The following is a 14365-nucleotide window of genomic DNA, read 5'->3' as shown; positions in this document are numbered from 1 at the left end:
GGAGCCCCATAGGCATAGAGTGTGGATACATAAAGAAACCCATCGAGTTGTTTTCTGATGGTTTCGGTCCTGTGCGTGCCTGCCACCATGCCAGTGTTAGTAATTACCAGTCATACACACCGCCTAGTGGCCAGTGCTAGTAATTACCAGTCATACACACCGCCTAGTGGCCAGTGTTAGTAATTACAGTCATACACACCGCCTAGTAATTACAGTCATACACACCGCCTAGTGGCCAGTGCTAGTAATTACAGTCATACACACCGCCTAGTGGCCAGTGTTAGTAATTACAGTCATACACACCGCCTAGTGGCCAGTGTTAGTAATTACCAGTCATACACACCGCCTAGTGGCCAGTGTTAGTAATTACCAGTCATACACACCGCCTAGTGGCCAGTGTTAGTAATTACAGTCATACACACCGCCTAGTGGCCAGTGCTAGTAATTACAGTCATACACACCGCCTAGTGGCCAGTGTTAGTAATTACAGTCATACACACCGCCTAGTGGCCAGTGTTAGTAATTACAGTCATACACACCGCCTATTGGCCAGTGTTAGTAATTACCAGTCATACACACCGCCTAGTGGCCAGTGTTAGTAATTACAGTCATACACACCGCCTAGTAATTACAGTCATACACACCGCCTAGTGGCCAGTGCTAGTAATTACCAGTCATACGCACCGCCTCGTGGTCAGTGTTAGTAATTACAGTCATACGCACCGCCTAGTGGCCAGTGCTAGTAATTACCAGTCATACACACCGCCTAGTGGCCAGTGTTAGTAATTACCAGTCATACACACCGCCTAGTGGCCAGTGTTAGTAATTACCAGTCATACACACCGCCTAGTGGCCAGTGTTAGTAATTACAGTCATACACACCGCCTAGTAATTACAGTCATACACACCGCCTAGTGGCCAGTGCTAGTAATTACAGTCATACACACCGCCTAGTGGCCAGTGTTAGTAATTACAGTCATACACACCGCCTAGTGGCCAGTGTTAGTAATTACAGTCATACACACCGCCTATTGGCCAGTGTTAGTAATTACCAGTCATACACACCGCCTAGTGGCCAGTGTTAGTAATTACCAGTCATACACACCGCCTAGTGGCCAGTGTTAGTAATTACAGTCATACACACCGCCTAGTGGCCAGTGCTAGTAATTACCAGTCATACGCACCGCCTCGTGGTCAGTGTTAGTAATTACAGTCATACGCACCGCCTAGTGGCCAGTGCTAGTAATTACCAGTCATACGCACCGCCTAGTGGCCAGTGTTAGTAATTACCAGTCATACGCACCGCCTAGTGGCCAGTGTTAGTAATTACCAGTCATACACACCGCCTAGTGGCCAGTGTTAGTAATTACCAGTCATACACACCGCCTAGTGGCCAGTGTTAGTAATTACCAGTCATACACACCGCCTAGTGGCCAGTGTTAGTAATTACAGTCATACGCACCGCCTAGTGGCCAGTGCTAGTAATTACAGTCATACGCACCGCCTAGTGGCCAGTGTTAGTAATTACAGTCATACACACCGCCTAGTGGCCAGTGTTAGTAATTACCAGTCATACACACCGCCTAGTGGCCAGTGTTAGTAATTACCAGTCATACACACCGCCTAGTGGCCAGTGTTAGTAATTACCAGTCATACGCACCGCCTAGTGGCCAGTGTTAGTAATTACAGTCATACGCACCGCCTAGTGGCCAGTGTTAGTAATTACCAGTCATACGCACCGCCTAGTGGACAGTGTTATTAATTACCAGTCATACGCACCGCCTAGTGGCCAGTGTTAGTAATTACAGTCATACGCACCGCCTAGTGGCCAGTGCTAGTAATTACCAGTCATACGCACCGCCTCGTGGTCAGTGTTAGTAATTACAGTCATACGCACCGCCTAGTGGCCAGTGTTAGTAATTACAGTCATACGCACCGCCTAGTGGCCAGTGTTAGTAATTACAGTCATACGCACCGCCTAGTGGCCAGTGTTAATAATTACCAGTCATACACACCGCCTAGTGGCCAGTGTTAGTAATTACCAGTCATAGACACCGCCTAGTGGCCAGTGTTAGTAATTACCAGTCATACACACCGCCTAGTGGCCAGTGTTAGTAATTACCAGTCATACACACCGCCTAGTGGCCAGTGTTAGTAATTACCAGTCATACACACCGCCTAGTGGCCAGTGTTAGTAATTACAGTCATACACACCGCCTAGTGGCCAGTGCTAGTAATTACAGTCATACACACCGCCTAGTGGCCAGTGTTAGTAATTACAGTCATACACACCGCCTAGTGGCCAGTGTTAGTAATTACCAGTCATACACACCGCCTAGTGGCCAGTGTTAGTAATTACCAGTCATACACACCGCCTAGTGGCCAGTGTTAGTAATTACCAGTCATACGCACCGCCTAGTGGCCAGTCTTAGTAATTACAGTCATACGCACCGCCTAGTGGCCAGTGTTAGTAATTACCAGTCATACGCACCGCCTAGTGGACAGTGTTATTAATTACCAGTCATACGCACCGCCTAGTGGCCAGTGTTAGTAATTACAGTCATACGCACCGCCTAGTGGCCAGTGCTAGTAATTACCAGTCATACGCACCGCCTCGTGGTCAGTGTTAGTAATTACAGTCATACGCACCGCCTAGTGGCCAGTGTTAGTAATTACAGTCATACGCACCGCCTAGTGGCCAGTGTTAGTAATTACAGTCATACGCACCGCCTAGTGGCCAGTGTTAGTAATTACCAGTCATACACACCGCCTAGTGGCCAGTGTTAGTAATTACCAGTCATAGACACCGCCTAGTGGCCAGTGTTAGTAATTACCAGTCATACACACCGCCTAGTGGTCAGTGTTAGTAATTACCAGTCATACGCACCACCTAGTGGTCAGTGTTACAGCCGGTAAAGAAATAAAACAAAAGAGGCTGGCTATGATATAAGAAAATTCTACAACCCAGAAACAGATGGGAGCTCTGCTTTTAGGCAGTGCCTAAATCTATATATTATCTTTTATGTAAATCTCTTTTGCATATAGGACCGTTTCGTAAGGCAGTGCAATGAATTTTGTTTTGTGTCTTACGCAATGATAATAAAACAATCTTGAATCTTTAATCATACATTGGTTTAAACTTTATGTTGTGTTATAATGTTATCCAGGAAAACTTTTTATGGCTATTTATGACACTTGATGGACCAAGTCCTTCACTACTGTATCGATGTATTCACTTGAAAATAAAAGAAGAATCAGAGAAATCGAAATCAATATCTCATGAGTAAATGATAAATTTCTATTTGTAAAATATACCCTCCCCAGCCACTTTAATAGGAACTTGTTCTTGATTCTAAGATCCCTGTTCTTGGCTGCAGGACTGGAACCCGATGTGTTCTTTTGTTTTCTGTTGCATGCTGAGATGCTTTTCTGCTCACCACGGTTGTAAAGAATGATTATACGAGTTACTATATCCTTCTTGGCAAAAAAGCTCGAACCAATCTGTCCATTTTCCTCTGAGCTCTCTTATCAACAAGGCATTTGTTTTTTCCACCCACAGAACTGTCACTCACTCACCTCAATGTTTTTTGGTTTTTTTTGCACCATTCTGTGTAGAGACTGTCGTGTATGAAAACCCCAGGAGGAGCTCATCAGTTTCTGAAATACTCAAACCAAAAATAGTCATCTGGCTCAAACCAACACCCATGGCACAGTGAAAGAAAATCACACTTCACTGTGAGATCATGATTTTTCCCATTCGGATGTTTTAACATTGTGAAGTGAACATTAACTGAAGCTCTTGAGTTGTATCTGCACGATTTGATGCATCGTGATTGGCCGATTAGAGAATGCCACCAAACAGCAGGTGTAGGGGTGTTCCTAATAAAGTGGCTGGTGAGTGTATAAATCTGAGTGAACTTAGATGAGGGTTTAAAGGTCCCATGGCATGGTGATTTGTTGATGCTTTAAACGGGCTCGTGGAGGTTTCCGGATGTTATATCCGCAGCCTTTCTCGAAATGAACCCTCGGCACGTAGATATAGCCTCCTGGGAGAAAGCCCCATTTCAGCCCTTTTCCCAGTGTGTCGTTTTGCTAATGAGAAGCAGGAGGCAGGGAAGGGTAGAGGGTGGGGGTGGGTCTTATCATTAATATTCATGACATGTAAACGTGTTACCTCTGATTGGCTAACAGCACTGTGACGCTACCTCCAGTGGGTCAGAACAAGCGGATGTGGGTGTCTTACTATGGCGAGAGAGAAGGAACAAACCGCGAAGGGAAAAATACCGCGTGCTGACGTCATTAAGGTGCGACGCGAGGAAATAAAATAAATTCAACAAATGTTTGGGTTTTTACTGAACAAACAAACAAATAAAATGAATGAGTGACTTAAAAAAAGAATGTGGGTGTCTTTGTAAAAACTGTTTTGATTGGCTATTATAACAGAGCATGCTGCATGCTTTTTGGTTTTGTAGCGCAGAGTACCTGGCTAACTGCAGGAAGCGGTTAGCTGCATAGCTAATGTAGCCATTGCAAGGCTAACGTGGCACCGATTTTAAAACACGGCAAAACGACTTAACAGTTATACACTTACTTGTTTGCTGTTTGTGGTTGATGCGGCAGGGATGCTTGGTACGGACCCAGGCTTCAGTGACAGTTGATGTGCAAAACCTGCCCTGTACTGTCCCAAGTTGTGGAAACATTCCTCAGGAAAATGCTTCCGACAAACATATACCGTCTTAGGTAGACTCGACGGCGTATTATTGAAGTAAATAAAATGAAGCCACTGCGTCTTCAGGGGCTCTCCCGTCGGCAGTAAAAACAGACTCCTTTCTGTGTTGTCACATCCATGTACAGTGCAATTTCCATGTTTCGCTCGCTTAGGTGATGCCATGTTGTTGTTTCCTCTATGGTCTCCTCACTACAACTGGGCGGGCAATTCATACAGTGGGTGGGAATCCAGAGGGGGGGCGTGGGGATCATCTCCCTTGCTGACGTAGTAAAGGGAAGAGCTTATCAACGCGCCATTTTGATGCGCCATTCTCAAATGTTGGGCATAGTTTGGTTTACACATTATGAAATTTCTAGCCACTGGGGTGACTTAAGAAGGTCAGAGGAACTCATTTTAATGTTAAAAAACCTCAGAAAGTGAAAATTTCATGCCATGGGACCTTTAAGAGCAGGTGTAAGGTGCACACAGCTGCATCTCACACACACAGAGTTATGCAATACCGTCTGTATACAATTTCCAGACACACTAACAAGCACACATGCATGCTCTGTGCCTCAAACCAAATACTATGCCCAGCTTCTAACCCAGTTATTATATTAATTCCATCATCTTACACTCTTTCAGTTAAAATAAATCACCTGAACTGTATTACATAACCTGAAAGCTGTTTCAGATAAACTCCGAGTCTTAGTATTAACTAAATAGTCATATTGAGGAAATAAAGCGACTATAAATACTTAATAATTAGTTTCAAAAAGGAATGTTTCGGAAACGAGGACGATTCCTGGAAAGAAGCGAGCAATTGCAAACGCATGGCCTACTGCACCTGGCTGAGGGATTTGAAAAGACTTGTTTCAGCACACATCTGCTGAATCTGCTCCACACGAGTGCAGGGGCGGCGCTGCAGCACACACACACACACACACACACACACACACACACACACACACACACACACACACACAAACCCAGACCGGATCAGTGTTTATGCTGCAGAGAAATCTGTACATCTGTCAGAAAAATATTTGCATATGACGTACTGTAAAGTGCTGGAAAATGCATGAAGGACATACATTTCCTGTATATGGTTAATGTTTTCAAAGGTTCCGTTTGGATGAACCTGTGTCCACTATAGCCTCAGATTCTTGTTCTTGGCTGACAGAACCTGATGGAACTTGATGTGGTCTTCTGCTGTTGCAGTCCATCCACTTTAATATTCATGTTTTGAGATGCTTTTCTGTTCAACATGTGTGTAAAGAGTGATTATTTGAGTTCTCATACCCTCGCAGTGGGTATGACGCTCTATTACACAAAGCAGTCTGACTGTTCTTCTCTGAGCTCTCTGATCAACGAGGCTTTCCGAATGATGCCACAAAGTCAGTGAGATCGCATTTTTCCTGCGTTCTGACATTTCAAGTGAATGTTAACTGAAACGTTTGATCACACATGATGCCACATGATTGGCTGATCAGAAAACTGCATGAATGTGCAGGTGTATAGTGTATCACTAAAACCCTGGGTGATCAAGAGCCTCCAGAAGAGCTCCTTCTGGAATTCTATTGAAGTGACGAACACCGTTCTTGGAAAACATTTTCCTTCAGTTGGTATTGGTGATGATGATGATGACGATGGTCGAAAGCGCTGTCTGAAATACGTCACTCTAAAATCCATAAGTGTTCAGGTTCAGATATGGTAAGTGTGAAGGTCTTTGCATAAGTTTTACATCATTTTCATCCTCATCAAGCCATTCAATGAGCCTTTGTGCCCTGTGGATGTGGGCGGGGTCAACTTGGAAGAGACCACGCCCGTCAGCAGAGAAATTTTTCCTCATAGGGTAAAAGTGATGATGATGATGATGATTCATTCGAAGTGGATAAGTGGAGTCAAATCATAAGAGCAAAAATAAATGCCCCCCACCCTGCCCCGCCCTTACAGCATAACTCTGATGGTGTATATAAAACAGAATCAGAGCATGAATGAATTTAATGAATCTGAATTTCAATAGTCTTATCATTCCTGCCAATGTTTAGTCCAATCCTTTCACAATTACTTGTGAAACACACACACACACGCACCTGTGAGTAATTATTCAGAGGTAAATTCCCAGCAGGAAAGAGAGCGAGGCAGACAAAGACTCTGGGGAAACTTAGCAAGGCGGCGCTGGTTAAAACCCCTCAATAAACACAAATATCTGCACGGGCATGAGTGTGCCAGGCCCAGACTGATCACTATCTGCAGAACGGTGATCTTACAGTAAAAGTAACACGCTACACTTGTATCATATTTACACGCAGCTTACAGCTCCTCATCATGGTTAAGATAGCTACAGAGATAGAGAGCAGGTGGTTAGAGAGATAATGCTGTATATTCACTTGGTCAGAACAGACAGCACATAGACACACAAACAAACACTCTCTCTGCTCACACGCCCATAAAGAGCTCTCCTCAGGGGCGAAAATCCATTACGAGACCTGTTTTAAACGTCTAGCCAGACGCTCTATTACTCAGTGACGAACAACAGGATGTCATGTGATCCAGAATCTCAGCCCAAACTCACAGGAGCACTCTGACTCACACAACACTCACACTGCTACATGGTTCTGCTCCTCGGAGTGCTCCTACATTCTGCTCACAGCCACTAGAGGGCATCAGACCTTCATCAGACATGACTGAGAGGCACTTCGCCCACAGGAGGAAAAAGTACAACCCCGATTCCAAAAAAGTTGGGATAAGGTACAAATTGTAAATAAAAATGGAATGCAATAATTTACAAATCTCAAAAACTGATATTGTATTCACAATAGAACATAGACAACATATCAAATGTCGAAAGTGAGACATTTTGAAATTTCAGGCCAAATATTGGCTCATTTGAAATTTCATGACAGCAACACATCTCAAAAAAGTTGGGACAGGGGCAATAAGAGGCTGGAAAAGTTAAAGGTACAAAAAAGGAACAGCTGGAGGACCAAACTGCAACTCATTAGGTCAATTGGCAATAGGTCATTAACATGACTGGGTATAAAAAGAGCATCTTGGAGTGGCAGCGGCTCTCAGAAGTAAAGATGGGAAGAGGATCACCAATCCCCCTAATTCTGCGCCGACAAATAGTGGAGCAATATCAGAAAGGAGTTCGACAGTGTAAAATTGCAAAGAGTTTGAACATATCATCATCTACAGTGCATAATATCATCAAAAGATTCAGAGAATCTGGAAGAATCTCTGTGCGTAAGGGTCAAGGCCGGAAAACCATACTGGGTGCCCGTGATCTTCGGGCCCTTAGACGGCACTGCATCACATACAGGCATGCTTCTGTATTGGAAATCACAAAATGGGCTCAGGAATATTTCCAGAGAACATTATCTGTGAACACAATTCACCGTGCCATCCGCCGTTGCCAGCTAAAACTCTATAGCTCAAAGAAGAAGCCGTATCTAAACATGATCCAGAAGCGCAGACGTCTTCTCTGGGCCAAGGCTCGTTTAAAATGGACTGTGGCAAAGTGGAAAACTGTTCTGTGGTCAGACGAATCAAAATTTGAAGTTCTTTATGGAAATCAGGGACGCCGTGTCATTCGGACTAAAGAGGAGAAGGACGACCCAAGTTGTTATCAGTGCTCAGTTCAGAAGCCTGCATCTCTGATGGTATGGGGTTGCATTAGTGCGTGTGGCATGGGCAGCTTACACATCTGGAAAGACACCATCAATGCTGAAAGGTATATCCAGGTTCTAGAGCAACATATGCTCCCATCCAGACGACGTCACTTTCAGGGAAGACCTTGCATTTTCCAACATGACAATGCCAAACCACATACTGCATCAATTACAGCATCATGGCTGCGTAGAAGAAGGGTCCGGGTACTGAACTGGCCAGCCTGCAGTCCAGATCTTTCACCCATAGAAAACATTTGGCGCATCATAAAACGGAAGATACGACAAAAAAGACCTAAGACAGTTGAGCAACTAGAATCCTACATTAGACAAGAATGGGTTAACATTCCTATCCCTAAACTTGAGCAACTTGTCTCCTCAGTCCCCAGACGTTTACAGACTGTTGTAAAGAGAAAAGGGGATGTCTCACAGTGGGAAACATGGCCTTGTCCCAACTTTTTTGAGATGTGTTGTTGTCATGAAATTTAAAATCACCTAATTTTTCTCTTTAAATGATACATTTTCTCAGTTTAAACATTTGATATGTCATCTATGTTCTATTCTGAATAAAATATGGAATTTTGAAACTTCCACATCATTGCATTCTGTTTTTATTTACAATTTGTACTTTGTCCCAACTTTTTTGGAATCGGGGTTGTAACAGCACACGACTGGCTCACGTTTCTGAACCGTCGTGTAACCTGGAGAAGATTAGAAATGGGTTATTATGTAAAAGTTTTGGGTGACATGGACACCACTGGGTTTTATTAAAACAATTTTCCTGCATGCATTTAGCAGACACGCTTATCCAGAGCAACGTACAATGAGCACACACACACACAGCGCCTGGGGAAGAGTAGGGGGTTAGGTGCCATGCTCATGGGCACTTCAGCTATCAATTTTCTTAAATTTTTTTTGCCAGGCCAGGGAATCAAACCAGTGACCCTTTGGGCCAACGGATGTGTCCCTAACCTTTATGCCAATGTCGTTCCAGAACAAGGAATGGGGACTATGGAATTGGTGGAATGTGTAATTTTTTTTTTTTGCCAAATTGCACTTTACATTAATAATTGTTGTTACAGTTACTTTTAGGTAAATATTTAATACATAATAATTACATAAAAATAATACATAACCCATATAATTACATAAATTATAATAAATCTAAGAAATTACCAATCTATAATAATAACAATAACAACATTAATTAGCTAAGGAGTTAAATAAATACATGTATTAACATTATTAATTTATTACTCTCACCCACCCAGAATTTGAATGACTTTAAACATGAGCTAATTTTATCCCTAATCTATCCCCAGTGAGCAAGCCTGTGGCGACGGTGACAAGGAAAAACTCCCTCAGACGACATGAAGAAGAAACCTCGAGAGGAACCAGACTCAAAAGGGAACCCATCCTCATTTGGGTGATAACAGACAATGTGATTCTAACATTTTTAACATGAAGTCTGTTTCTTTGATGTTATAACTCTTCATTAACATACTGTATACCGTATAACATTTTATATCCCTTATCATAATTCCTGTGCAGGGATTGGCCAAGGATGGCTCAAGTGACATTAAATAGTTCCACCACTGATTAAGCAACGTATCTCGTGATGTAAAAAAAAAAAAAAAAAGGATATAGTGCGAGTCAGTCATGGTGTATCCTGGATATACCATGAACTGACGTCACAATTTCAAGCTATACGTCCGACTCGATTCACAGCTGTGGCACCGCGAGCATTTCTCAGATTCAGATTCACTTTATTTGTCATTTCCCTGAGTATTTACATACACAGAAAGAAACGAAAGAGTGTTTCTCATCAGCATGATGCAGTGTTAAACCATCAACTAAAAAGTTAAATTGATCATGCCTAGCGAGGCAGGCGATAGCATGGTACATTGCACATGCACAGGTTGAAGGTTGCGCCAACGTAAACATGGCTGCCTCCAGTGAGTTTATGCCGAGATTCAATCTTAACACTTTTAGTTTGGAAATTTTTGATGAAGGATATAAATCAAATATACCGTGCACTGAGAGGTACCGGGAATTATGGATTCTCTTCAGTGAGTTGCGTAGTACTGTTTTCTTCAGGGCTGTGGACTCTATAAATAAACAGTACTCCACCAGTCACCTCAGAGAGTCCATAATTTCAACCAGAGCCTCTCAGTGCACAGTATATTTGATTACTATACTATAATTACTCACTAACTAAATAAATAACATGCAGTGTATATACTGAAGTAATCTAAACACTATTGTTTTATGTCGTAAAATTAAGATGATTGAAACATCCATCCATCCATTATCTGTAGCCGCTTATCCTGTATAGGGTCACGGGCGAGCTGGATCCTATCCCAGCTGACTACGGGCGAAAGGCGGGGTACACCCTGGACAAGTCGCCAGGTCATCACTGGGCTGACACAGACACAGACAACCATTCACACTCACATTCACACCTACGGTCAATTTAGCCCATGTTTACATTAGACCGTATCAGCGGATCATCAGATTAACCTTTTTAAAACGATTAGTGTGCACACAGCAACACCAATACACGATTTGCGTGCACACAGCAACGCCAATACACGGATACGCTCGGCTCCGCAGGCATCCTGCGCTCCAAATCACTCCGCCCTGAACAGCGAGTGCCCTCTGGAGGGTGCGCACTCCGGCCCTGCGCAGCTCACACAGCGCGCGAGTGAAGTGCACAAGCCACGATTCGGGACTGAGCCGCTGTGTGTGTGATCCCAGCAAGTGGAAGTGGAAGGGTGGCAAGCCTAAAGACAATCATAACTACACAATGGGCAGTATTTGCATCAGTATTTGCAGTATTTTCATACTTTTATACTCTTTAATGAAAGGTGATACAAGGCGGAAGTCCGCGCCGTTTTTCAGCAGTCGCGTCACATGACCAACGCCAGCGAATCAGGAAGGTGGATGTCACAGTGACGTTGTCCAATGAGACGCCAGCTAGAGCTCAGCACAGCGTATCCGCGTATTCTGAATGTTTACACAGCACCGGACCAGACACGATCTGGATTGAATACGTGGACGCTGGCGGATTCCCGTTTCTTGGCGTTTCCAGGCGGTTTAATGTAAACAGACAGTGCATCCGCGAAGAAAACGAGACAGATACGGTCTAATGTAAACGTAGCCTTAGAGTGACCAGTTAACCTAACCTGCATGTCTTTGGACTGTGGGGGAAACCGGAGCACCCGGAGGAAACCCATGCGGACACGGGGAGAACATGCAAACTCCGCACAGAAAGGCCCTCGCCGGCTACAGGGCTCGAACCCGGACCTTCTTGCTGTGAGGTGACAGTGCTAACCACTACACCACCATGCCGCCCATGATTGAAACATGCCTGGTATTTTTTCCTTTTACATTTGTTATTATTTACCGACAAATTCCTTATTTATTGATACTCATTGAGAAGAGCTAGTCGATTTTGCCTTTCCTTCCTTCCTTCCTTTCTTCCACCTTTACAGCCACAACTAAACAGTGCTGTAAGTAAATAACCATAACCAGGTGCAGCTAAAGGGCTGGATGTAATAATCATAATGTTTGAGACAAAGAAGAAAATCTACAGAAGGGAAGGTAAGAGAGAGAGACAGAGAGAGAGAGAAAGAAACAGAGAATAGGAAATACAAGTAAGGAAGCAGAATAAAAACAGTGGGAAGGCTGAAGGTCATGAAAAGGAGACTGTTGATGCCAGAAAAAGCAGAAATGAAGAAAATGATAACATGGGGGGGAAAAAAGAAGGAGGGTAACTGAAAGGAAATTTACCGGGTAGCCGTCCCGTCCAGGTTTCCCCTGTTTAAAATTGAAAAACGGTCAAAATACAGGAATTAAATGTGGAAAAGTGATTCTGTTGTATGAGAGCAATGATCACGAGTGGCCATGTTTAAAAGCACAAAGAATGAAAAAATAATAACAAGCAGAAAAAAATGCAAAAAGAATGATGGAGTGTGTGTGTATTTACATTATTATAAAATATAACAGTGAGTATTATAATGATCAAGTGCCCACTAAGAACACTGCTAAACGGTAAAGCGAGCATCACAATGAACTCTCTCTCTCTCTCTCTCTCTCTCTCTCTCTCTCTGTTAAAGAAAAACTCCACCCTGAATGACTCATATATTAATCTTTATAATTAACATCTGATCTTCAGTTTGTTTTAATGAACTTGTCAACAGGTATGTGGTACTCGAGTCCGACTCGTGCCCTAATTTTAAGGACTCGTGACTCGACTTGGACTTGAGCACTGATGACTCGGACTCGTGCATTAACTACATTCGGACTCGTAAATTGGAGACGAGGACTCAGATTTTTTCTTTAATTTTTATAACATGCCATAATAATTTGGCATAACCTATTTATATCTATATCAATTTTTGTACTAATTTTGTGCAAGAGTGTCACACCTGCGCACTCAGATAGACTCTCAGGAGCGTTCCGGACAGCGCACGCATCAAGCGGACTTTCACGCGCGCCGTAAACAACTCGCACCTGCACAGGATTAAGGCGCAACAGCGTGCCGATATAAAAACTGAAAACACACTTACTTTGCGAAGTATTGAGTTACGTTACTGATACATTACCGAGCCTTATTTCCTTGTTTGGTTTCCTGACCCCTGATTTCCTGTTTCTCGTCTTTGAGTCTATGATAGCCTGTTTGTGCCTCGCGCGACCTATTGCCTGTTTCACCGTTTTATGATTTTGCCTGCCGTTCTGGATTCACTTGTATTAATAAACACACCTTCTGCACTTACATCCATCTCTGACAGAATACTTCACACTCCCTGACAAAGAGAAGCACATTCACCTGTTCATACGCCATGTTCAGGAACAAACTAATGTTAATGGCGCTGAAACAACCACCGTGAAATGGTGCGGTTGGAGTCTTGTTCTCAGACTCGACTCAAAATTTTCTTAAATGACTCGGATTTGAGACTGGACTCGGACTCGAGGTTTAGTGACTCGACTAAAACACTGCTTGTCGACTACGTGGACAGTGCTACGGTCAGATTTACCTTTCACTGCATCTCTGTTTAAAGAGAGTGATGCAGCAGCGCTTTAGTCTTTCAGTCTGTCCGAGTCTCTGCCGTAACTCAACCTTGTATAGCTGCATTCTGTAATCCAGTATATGCACCAATGTCTTCACTATTTTTACACTGACTTTTTTTTTTATTAATATGATTTATTTTAAAAGTCACTGGAAGTTTTTGTTTTTAGAGCTTGACTGAAAATTTCTCGCTTATGTTTGATTAATTAAATGCTACTTTAACTGCGCTAGCAATAACAACATCCTCCTGTGACATCAGCGTGTGACACATTTGCTAATTTCTCAAATGAAAATACAGCAAAGCGCCAAACAATAAATTAACAGAGAAATCATGAAACACAACATGAATATTTCAATACAAATATACTGAATATGTTTCAGGGAGGAGTTTTCCTTTACAATAATCTTTACGATGCTCTTACAGAAATCAGGAAGTCAGTGTTTTTACGTTTGTTGTAAAACACTTGAAAGCACTAAAAACACCATGAAATTGAAATAAAATCCCAAACACAAATACACAACGTCTCTGGTGACTCCAGACTTCTTCACATGCGCACGATGTTCCAACACATGAATGGATCCGAGGTGTCGGGTCACCACATGTGTGTGATTTAACTGCATACGTCATTAAACGCGAGGGCTTGCTGTGTGCTGGCAGCGCATCCGAGCATCAGGGTGTTTTATAGCTTCGTGCTGCACTTGACTTTTTTCCCCCAAAATAAACTTACTCACTTCTCACTTACCTTCTTACACAACACACTACAAACATCAACACGCAGTGAGGTACTGACGGGATACAGAGTGTGAGGTACTTACTGGAGGTCCTGCAAGAAATCACAGAGATAGAAGATTTAAATGTGAATAATCGTTAGTGACGCCAAAGATGCGCAGATTTATCGCAGGCCTTAAGGATGT

General features: G+C 43.0%; 1 protein-coding gene across 1 annotated transcript in view; it reads right to left on the bottom strand.

The window, feature by feature from the left end:
- Window positions 1-12192, bottom strand: part of col23a1a (collagen type XXIII alpha 1 chain a) — a 91583-nt gene extending 79391 nt beyond the window's left edge. Inside the window, exon 1 of the mRNA XM_060927256.1 lies at window positions 12172-12192. The gene's annotated coding sequence lies outside the window, so the exon portion shown is untranslated. The remainder of the gene's footprint in view (window positions 1-12171) is intronic.
- Window positions 12193-14365: the final 2173 nt, after the last annotated feature.

This window comes from Neoarius graeffei, chromosome 8 (assembly GCF_027579695.1).
Source record: "Neoarius graeffei isolate fNeoGra1 chromosome 8, fNeoGra1.pri, whole genome shotgun sequence".
Taxonomy (NCBI): Eukaryota; Metazoa; Chordata; class Actinopteri; order Siluriformes; family Ariidae; genus Neoarius; species Neoarius graeffei.
This window is presented reverse-complemented; position numbering and strand designations above follow the sequence as displayed.